The 9,583-nt window shown below is 43.8% G+C and overlaps 1 pseudogene across 2 annotated transcripts; it reads right to left on the bottom strand.

Annotated features, from left to right (window-relative positions):
- Positions 1-5,885: 5,885 nt before the first annotated feature.
- Positions 5,886-8,997, bottom strand: LOC110202228 (putative RNA-binding protein Luc7-like 2 pseudogene; annotated as a pseudogene). 2 transcript variants are annotated; one of them, XR_013487731.1, is made up of 2 exons: positions 7,078-8,997; positions 5,886-6,202 (listed from the first exon to the last, which is right to left on the bottom strand). The product of XR_013487731.1 is annotated as a putative RNA-binding protein Luc7-like 2 pseudogene, transcript variant X2 (transcript). The 2 variants fall into 2 exon arrangements; XR_013487730.1 differs by lacking the exon at positions 5,886-6,202 and having other exon boundaries at positions 6,743-8,997.
- Positions 8,998-9,583: the final 586 nt, after the last annotated feature.

The raw sequence follows: 9,583 nt of genomic DNA on the forward strand, positions 1-9,583 counted from the left end.
GTCCCTTAATCTGCTCTCCCTGTTATCATCCCTTTCATATCTATTATCCCCTTTCCCTCCTATTTCCCTATTTGAACTAACTCTGATGAGAGTGAGGTTCAAGCATTACCTGCCACCTCCCCCCATTTCCCTCTCCACTATAAAAGCTATTCCTTGTGCACTTTTTGTATGTGAGAAATTTGCCTTACTTTATCTCTCTTCTCCCTTTTCCCAGTGTATCCTTCTTTCTTACTCCATTTTTTTTTCAAGATTATATCGACTCACACTCATACCTTCTGTCTATGCAGATTCCTTCTAACTGCCCTAATAATGATAAAGGTTTTTTTTAGGAGGTACATGTATCTTCTTCTAGGAATTCTGATTTTTAAAGGAATTCTTTTTTTTTCAGTGAGCTTTTGGACTTCCTTTTTTATTTGGTCAATTTTGCTTTTTAAGGAGTTCTTTTCTTCAGTGAACATTTGTGCCTCTTTTACTATTAGGCCAATTCTGGTTTTTTTAAGGTGGTATTTTCTTCAGTATTTTTTGCATCATTTTATCAAGCTGCTAATTCTCTTTCATAATTTTCTTGCATCATTCTCATGTTTTAAAATTTTCTTCTACTATTCTTATTTCTTTTGAACTCTTTTAAGAATTCTTATTCAGTTTGGCTCAAATTAGCATTTTTCTTTGAGGTTATGGTTGTAGTTGTTTACACATTGTTTTCTTCTGAGTTTATGTCTTGGTCTTAGACCTTGCCACCATAGTAGCTTTTTATGGTCAAGTTCCTTTTTTTTGTTGTTTGATCATTTTCCCAGTGTGTTTCTTATCTTTGAACTTTAATGTTAGAGTTGGGCTCTACTGAATTGAGGGGGGGTGCACTGTCCCAAGTGTCAGGCTTTTTTGCTCTACTGTTTTTACTACTAATTCTGGAAGTCTCTTAAGTTTTCAATGCTTCTAAGGTGGTGTGATCCCTGCTCTCCTGGTCTATGCTCTGGTCCTTACCAAAGTGAAGACTATTCCCTTTGTGATCACATGTGCTAGCACTCCTCTCTGCCCTGGAATTGCAACCCAGAACTGAGTAATAGGCAATGGAGTCACCAAACAGCCCAAACCTATGCCCAGTTCCAGCACAGGGGTCCCCCATAATCTCTCTCTGAGAAATTGTCCAATCCCCTTATCAATATTGGATGGTGAGAGCCTCTGAAACTGCTGCTGCTTTCACTGCTGCCTCCAAGGCCCAGAGTTGGTGTTGCCACTATGCTGCAATCCCCACCCACATCAGATCTCTCCTTCTGATCTCCTAAGTTGTCTTGGGCTGGAAAAAAAATGACTCACCGACCTTTTTTTTGTTTGTTTTTTTGCTATCCCACTTCAGAAGTTGTTTAGAAGGACATGTTGGGAGAGTTAGGATTCAATGCTGTCTCTACTCTGCCATCTTATCTAGGTTCCATCTCTAACTTGGTAGATTTCTGAAGACTGCCAGAGTCACTGTACCTTGCCTGGATGACCAGACATGTTCCCATATAACAGAGGAGACCAAAACCAGGGAAGTTTAGTGCCACTGTATTCTTCTTCCATATCCCTAACTGTAACAGCAGTGTAAACCCTCCTTTTGTTAATTATCTAATGACTCGAGTGCCTTATTTCATTTCCACCTCTAAACTAATATGATATTGGAATTGGAACCACCCCTAACATTTGGCAGAGTTGTAATTGGGATGAGATGAGATAGTCCCATTTTTCACATTCTGGTTGAGTTGGTGGGGTGGGGGGTGGGGTGGAGTGGCAATACAGCAAATAGATCCAAGGCCGGAGTCATCAAATGGCAGGCCACCATATGGTACTTGGTCAGAAAAGCCCTGCTGATCACATGCAGGGAGTCCTTTCTGTGGGACAGAAGTAGGCAGAGCAAGGAGCTCAGTTGGGTCTGGAGGAGGCTTCCAGGGAGGGTGCACCAAGTCCACCATTTCCTAATGGTTGTTGTTGACCTTCCTGCCAAAGGTAGAATAGCCTGAAGGGGAAGGGGGCGGGTACATTCAGCCTCTACACACAGAGTTCTTGGTTTTCAGGGACCATGTAATGGAAGCTACTGGGCAGCTAATGCAGCTGGTGGCTGTGGAAGTGAAGGCATCTCTCCTGGTGGGTGTGGGGACTGCTGACCCCAGCCAGGAACCCACCCTGTGGTCTCAGACCCAGAAGATGCAGTTCCCACTGAGGTCAGGCCTGAACCATGAGAAAGGAGAGTGGGAGAGGACAGTGAAGTAAAGAGCTGAGAACTCCCACCAGTGGTCAGAAAGCTGTAGCTTACCCCATTACTGCTCTAGGGAGATGGGTGGTGACTGTTTGCCTGGAAGAAGTGAGGGGTGGGTGAACTGGCATGGTTGTAGGAGAAGTTGAAACAGAGACCTGATGAGGCCCTTGACCAACAAATGCCTCCCAAGGGTGTGCTGTAATGGAGCCCATGCTGAGGTGCTAGATTCACACGGGCCAGGGGAGCTGAGGACTTACTTGTCCTTGTACACCACACAGACATACAGTGAGATGGGTTTGTGAAGAAGAGGCAACATCCTGAACCAGGTGGTCCTCCAGGCTTTCCTAGATGGTGCTACTCCTATCAGGTAGGGCAGTTTGGATGTCCAGGTGGTAACTTCCTGGTTTGGGCAAGGAAACCACCTAGCCCAGGAGTTTGCTCCTTGATCCTGAGCCCAGAGAGTTCTCTCTGTTGCCTATGCTCCCTGTCCTCAGGGAGAAAAGGCTGCCCCAGGCTGGGCTCATTCTTCTCCTCTTCTCCAGGGCAAGTAAGTGCCTTAGCTCCCCCAGCTCAGATGGCCTAAGCCTTGCCTGCAAGGGCGGGGCCAAGGTGTTACCCCTCTGTCCCATGCCCCCTCCCTGAGAGCAGTTTGGCCACCAATGAGGAGCGGCAAAGTATCTTCCTTCCTAGGGTCCTCTTGTCAACCCCTTGCTGAAGCCTAAGGGTTTAGCCTGGAACTGTGGTGGGGTGCAGAGGAGGTGCAGAGCTGCTTTTAGAATCCCCACAGACTGCCAGGTCCTTTCCTGACTTGGTGCCTCTAGGGTAACTGCAGAAGTGTAGCATTTTAGACATGGGCTAGTGGTCCCTTTCTAGGTTTTTATGTCCATTCTAGACTGTCTAGGTTTTGGTCCTATGTCAAGGTGTCCAATGAAATCTGGCTCCTCTCTCCTTGGCATGAGAACACTAAGGTGCTAGTAGTCTGGGCTCTAAGATATGTCACTCACAAACATACATGTCCCCTTAGAGATGTGCTTCTCCAAGGTTTTGGTCTCACAATTCCTTTACAATTTTAAAAATTATGTAGAACACAAAGTGCTTTTTTTTTTTTAAAATGTGGGTTATAGCAATAGGTATTTACTATATTAGAAATGAAAACCGATAAAATTTTAAGATACGCATTTATTAATTTAATGTAAAATGACAATGATAAACCCATTATATATTAACATCAAATAGATCATATACATCTCACAGCTATAGATAGGAGATATTTTCTTAACAAAGAAGAGATACAGGTAATTACAAAATTAAAACAGATAATTTTGATTACACGAAACTGAAAAGTTTCTATGCAGACAAAATTAATCCACCTAAGATAACACGAGAAGTGGCTGAATGGGAAAAAAAAATCTTAGTATCAAATTTCTCTAATAAGGGTTTGGTGTTATGTGTGTGTGCATGTGTGTGTATATATACATATATACACACACACACATATATACATACACACACACGCACATATATATACACACACATACACACATATAGAAAATACAACATATATAATATATATAAATATCATATATATACTAGTCATTCTCCAATAGATAAGTGGTCAAAGGATATAAACAAACAAGTCTCAAAGAATTTCAAAGTATTCACAACCATATGAAAGAATACTAAAAATCACTAATTAAAAGAAAAATGCAAATCAAAAGAACCTTGAGGTTTTACCTCACACTCTGCAAATTGAAAAAAAATGTCAAAAAATAGCAATAGTCAATGTTGAAGGGTTGTTGAAGGATAGGCACACTAATACGTTGCTGGTGGAGCTGTGAAATGGTACCACCACTTTGGAAAGCAATTTGGAATTATGTAAAAATGTGACTAATTATGTCCATAACCTTTGAACCAGAGACTCCATTACTGGGCTTATATCCCAGGGAAAGGGCAACAAGATGGCACAGTGGATAGAGTGCTGGGCCTGAAGTCAGGGAGACTTATCCTCCTGAGTTCACATCTGGCCTCAGACACTTAACTAGCTGTGTGACCCTGGGCAAGTCATTTCATTCTATTTGCCTCTGTTTCCTCATCTGTAAAATGAGCTGGAAAAGGAAATGGCAAACCACTCGGCTATCTATGCCAAGAAAACCCCAACTGGGGTCACAAAGAGTCAGACACTACTGAAACGACTGAACAACAACAACACCTCAGGGAAGCTATATAATAAGAAAGTCTTCATATACACCAAAATCTTTATAGCAGCAATTTTTATGATAGCAAAGAATTGGAAACAAAGTAGATGCTCATCCACTGAAGAATGGTTAAACAAATTGTAGTACACAAATATAATGAAAAATTACTGCACTATAAAAAAGATACAGAGAAGCATGGAAAGACCTACATAAGTAGAGCCAAGAAAACAATATACACAGTAAGTATAACAATGTAAATGAACAAAAATAATACCATACTCCAAAAAGATCAAAAGTGAATATAAAAAAAATTACAAAGATCAAACATAACTTGAATGAAGACATAAGAGAAGACAGCCCCAACCCATCCTATTGTGGATGTGGGAGGTCTACAGGTATTATACACTTTTAGGACTTTTGCAATGTTTCCATCAGTTGTGTTATTTTTTTTCTTCTTTAAAATAATACTAATTGTTATATGGCATGGCTCTTTGGAAGGGGTAGGGATAAAGTTACTGTGGAAACCTATGATGAGACAGACAACATCAATAAAAACTTATTAAAAAAAAGACAAGAAAAAGAAAATAATTTACATCTTTCTTGCAATGGAATTATTTTCCTTTGTAAGTCTTGTACATTTTATGTGATGCATTTCACAACATTATTCTGAGAAGGGGCCCCTAGGCTTCAGCAGAACTCCCCAGGGATCCATGGTACCAAAAAGAGGAAACAGGCCCTGCCTCACAGCAACTAGAGAGAAACAAAGCAAAACCTGAACAATGCAAAGAGAAGGCTGCAGCCTTGGCTATGGAGTCAGCCCCGTCCTTCTCTGTCTCAATTGCCTGGCCACTGCAGGAGGCTCTCCTTGCATTCTTCTGGTGAAGCTATCCCCATCTGTCCAGGCTTGAGCATGACTGGAATGCCGCACTTCTTATTTACTGTCTTCTTACTGTCCTGAGCCAATCTCCTGCCTAGGAAGCTTGAATGCTTGCTGTAGGTCCAGTCCACAGGTTCCCCTTCAGTCATGGCCCTTTCAGCGCCTGGCTTCCTGGGCTTTCCCACATGCAGTTAGTTGTCACTGAGACTGACAGTCAAGATACATTCATGAAGCACTTCTTGTTCACCAGGCACCATGCTAAGGTCTGGAGATCAAAGATAGCTGATGTCCTGGGGCTACTATCCCAATTGCCCCTCAAATTGAGGAGCTGGGTCCACAGAGCCTGGCCATTTCCTTCCCTTCTGGCTCTAAGCTTAGCCTCGAGCTCATAAGGGATATCATTCTAAGGCTGCTGAGCTCAAGAGCCCCCAGCAGTGTGCTTCTTCCCTCCCACCATGATTATCAATTCATATCAATTAGTCAGCCTCAATTGTTTAGCTTTTAGAAAGGTGTACTGATTATGGTGGCAGACTTGAACAGTTATAAATATCTCACCCAACTCCCTCCCCCCTCCCCACTCCCCCCTCCCAATCTGTAACACACTGTCTCTCCAGTACATCCAGATTCCAGGAAAAAGTGGGCTCAAGTATGGAGAGCGTAAGTGGCATACTCACAGGTCCTTGTAGTCCTCTTGCTGTAGTCCCCAAGAGGCTGCCCTTAGGAAAGATGTCAACTCCCATGGGTACAAATGCCACCTTCATGCACACGATTCTCAGACCTGTTTTTCAAGCCCTACTGTCTTCTCTCACATCCCCAAGAGACTAGACTTCTCCAAATGGAGGTGCCCTAGACTTCTCATCTCCACCAAGTCCAAAAGAGCACTCATTCTCTTTTTCCGTCCTCAAAAAGAAAACAAAACATCCCCTCTTGCCAACTTGCTTTTACTAGCCAGAGCAACCCCTTGCCCGTAGTTGCACAGGCTCTCCACCTTGGTGCCATCCTCAGTTCCTCACCACTACTAAACCCTTACGGCCAATTTGTAGCCAAATTTTGTCCTTCCTAGCTTCATAATATTTTTCCACAGCATGTCCCTCTGTCAATCACATAGCTAACACCCCATGATGAGATCCTGAAAAATCCTCAAATCTGAACTGTTATATAACAGCCAGTAACCACTTCAAAATCTATCAGATGAAACAACCAAGCATCCTTTTTTTTTTAAAACAATGCAGGTTGTTTAATGGTGAAGTGGTGGTGATTACTGCTTTCATTTTATTATTTTATTTTTTTTTACAATTAAAAGATGTAGCCTTTACACTCTTCAAGAAAAAAAAAAGGCAAGAAGTGTTTAACAACCTAAATATAGCAATTCAATGTAACAAAAAAAATCAAGACCAGGTTTGATTTCAAAATTTCAATAAAAATGCAAAAGGTGTAATGAAACAGGTGTTCAACTTGCAAGTCTAAATAGGCACTGTTTAAAAAAAAGGGGGGGTAGGAAATACTTTTCAATTTGAGATGGCAGGTGGGACAATAGAACAGAAGGGCAGGGGAAGAAATCAAAACAAGGCTCCCATAGCTACTTCTATTTGGACTAGAAAAGAAGAATTTTGCAAATTTTGAAGAAAGCCCAAGGCAAGTAACACAATTTTTTCACTCTAATTTCTACTTAAAAATTAAACACTGAGATCTGCATCTTACTACGTAAAACTGCACCCAACAATAGAGTAACCTTTCAGAATTGTATTAGGGTTCACTAGAAATTATGGATGTACCTTTAGACTTTATCCAGGAAAAGAGGTTCAGTTCAGATTGAGTTTCGGCCAAACTTTAGATACTGTTCATCTAGTTGGATCGATGTCTGGAATTGTTGGGTCGCCTTGAACAGCTGTAAACTAAACAACAGTATGTAACTCCATAGGAAGCATAAGGATTGAGGAAATGTACAGCCTGTTAAATCTCCCCAGCTTCAGGCTCTTCAGAGCTCCTCCTGTCTTCTGAACGGCCATTAGCACTCTCATAGCAACGTTTCTTGTCTTTTCTCTCTCTGTCACGGGGTGACCTTGAATTCCTGTCTTTGTCTCGAGATGCTAGATCTTGGTCTCGAAATGACCTCTCTTTATCTCCAGAAGGCCTTTCTTTTGAGGATCTTCTTTTGGATTGCTCTCTGCTCCGGTCTCTGGAGCTATGCCGACTTCTCTGGTGGCTGCGGCTGCTGGAGCGTGACCTATGACGATGCCGTTTCTCATGGGACTTGGATCTAGTTCTCTTTCGTTCTTGTGAAGTTGAGCGAGATTGATGTCTACGATGCTCTCGAGACCTGGATCTTTTGGGATTCTTGCTATGTGATCGGGACCTTCTCAACTTCTGTCTTTCTTCTCTCTCTCTTTCTTCTCTGCGTTTCAGGCGTTCCTGATTTCTTTTCTCTTGCTTTTCAGCTACAACTCTCTTCAATTCCTGTAGTTTCTCTCTTATTTCAATAAATCCAAGGTGTAGCTTCCCCCCAAAATGATCGGCTAGTCGCCTGTCATTGTCATGAAGACCCAAATAAGCAGAACACACTTCACAGACTCGAAGTTTCTGTTGTTGGAAGCTGGAGGCTGGCATGGAATTCCGGTAGACTTCCTCTGCTTCTCTTTTCTTTGCTCGGGCTTTTTCCACTTCATCCATTACTTTCTGGGATTCCTCCACATTGCCTTCAGCTCCTAGTTGTTCTACTTTGGCTAGTAACTTACCAATTTCCTCATTAAGTTCATGGACACGTTCAGCTTTAGCTGCTACTTCAGCACTAATCTCTTCCTGAGTTTCTGCTAATCTTTTCTTGGCCATTTCTGTTCTCCGGTCACAGTCTGCAATGAATGACTGCAGATGATCCATTGCATCAAGCTCAAAGAAAAAGTCTTGTTCTTTGGATGCAATTTCATAATCTGCTCTTAAAGCCAGGTCGTGGACCTTCAGACATTCTCCAAGATCCATCCTAGTTCCAGAAAGAACATCATGAGGACAGCAGTTGAGAAGGTGACTCTTGCATACTCTGTCATCGCTGAATTTGATTCGCTGGCGGGTAGTGTCTCCGTCCCGGGAGGTGCCCATCAGCTGGTCCAGCATAGCACGCATCTGGGCGTGCGCGGACATGGCGGCGGCGGCGGCGGCGGGGCGGCGGCGTAGAGAGTGAGCGAACTAACGATCCGGTGGGGTGAAGAAAGAATTGGAGCGCAGCCAGACCTCTCAGGGACTGGGGGCGGTGGGTAGCACTGGGAGAGATGATGTCGCCGCGGCCGCTTCCTCCAAGAGTGCAGCGAAGGGGCGGGGGTTGGGGGGCTGGGGTAAAGGAAAAGAGTCCGGGCGGTGGCTCGTCCTTACTTCGATGTCAGGGAGAAAGCAGCGACCTCCGTTCCCGACTCTCGTTCCGTCCCACTCCGCCCGGCTCCCGTAACAGAAAGGGCACCGGCCAAACAGGAAGGCGTCCCCGCTGCTGCTGCCACCCTACAAAAGCCACAATCTTACCCCCCCTTTCCAGGAGCTGACGCCACCGCTCGCCGCCACCGCTCGCCGCCACCGTCGCCGCCTACATGAGCGCGCACGCTCCTCGCGCTCACTGATTTCCCGCGGGGACTCCACCAATCGGCGTTCAAGCGCAGTGCCTCCGCCCGCCCCCGCCGGGGAGGCGGTCCACCCTTGTCAGCTTAGTACAGTATTCTTAAAGGAAGAATACCTTAAAGGTAAGGTGGAAGGAATGATAGGTAATCTCTCGGCGGTTCACAATTCAAGCACACAGACTCAAATGTTTGGCCCTTTGGTCTGTACAGGTAGCATGAGGTTTTCTTTAGTCAGGGTCCCTCCACCAAGACGGAATTGACATTAGAAAATGACGCTTTGGTAACATTCTCATAAGCTCTTTTCCAAACATAACAGATTCCCTGTCGATAGTTTTGTAGAGTTTTGAGACAGGGAAATTGACACCCGATGGCATCTTGCCCCCATATTCTTCCTTATTCTGCCCACGGAGCACAGAAGTCATATGAGGAATGAGTTTTTTGTTATTTTCCTTTTCTGGAAAAAGATCCCCAATAGACTGTCCCTTTACCCTTTTGTTACCTGGTACCTCGCTGTCTATACCTGTCCTCAGATGTGTGGGTCTAGGTAAAAAGAAGATGATGCATTTGCTCCAGACTCTGGCATATAGAATTTGTTCCAAGAATATTGGGGTGCTAGGGCTTAGGGTGACCCTAAGACCTCTCTGATGCATTATGTGAGTATTGAATATAAGTTGTTTCAGTG

The sequence above is a fragment of the Phascolarctos cinereus genome, unplaced genomic scaffold, assembly GCF_003287225.1.
Source record: "Phascolarctos cinereus isolate Bilbo 61053 unplaced genomic scaffold, phaCin_HiC Scaffold_6;HRSCAF=336, whole genome shotgun sequence".
NCBI classification, from domain to species: domain Eukaryota; kingdom Metazoa; phylum Chordata; class Mammalia; order Diprotodontia; family Phascolarctidae; genus Phascolarctos; species Phascolarctos cinereus.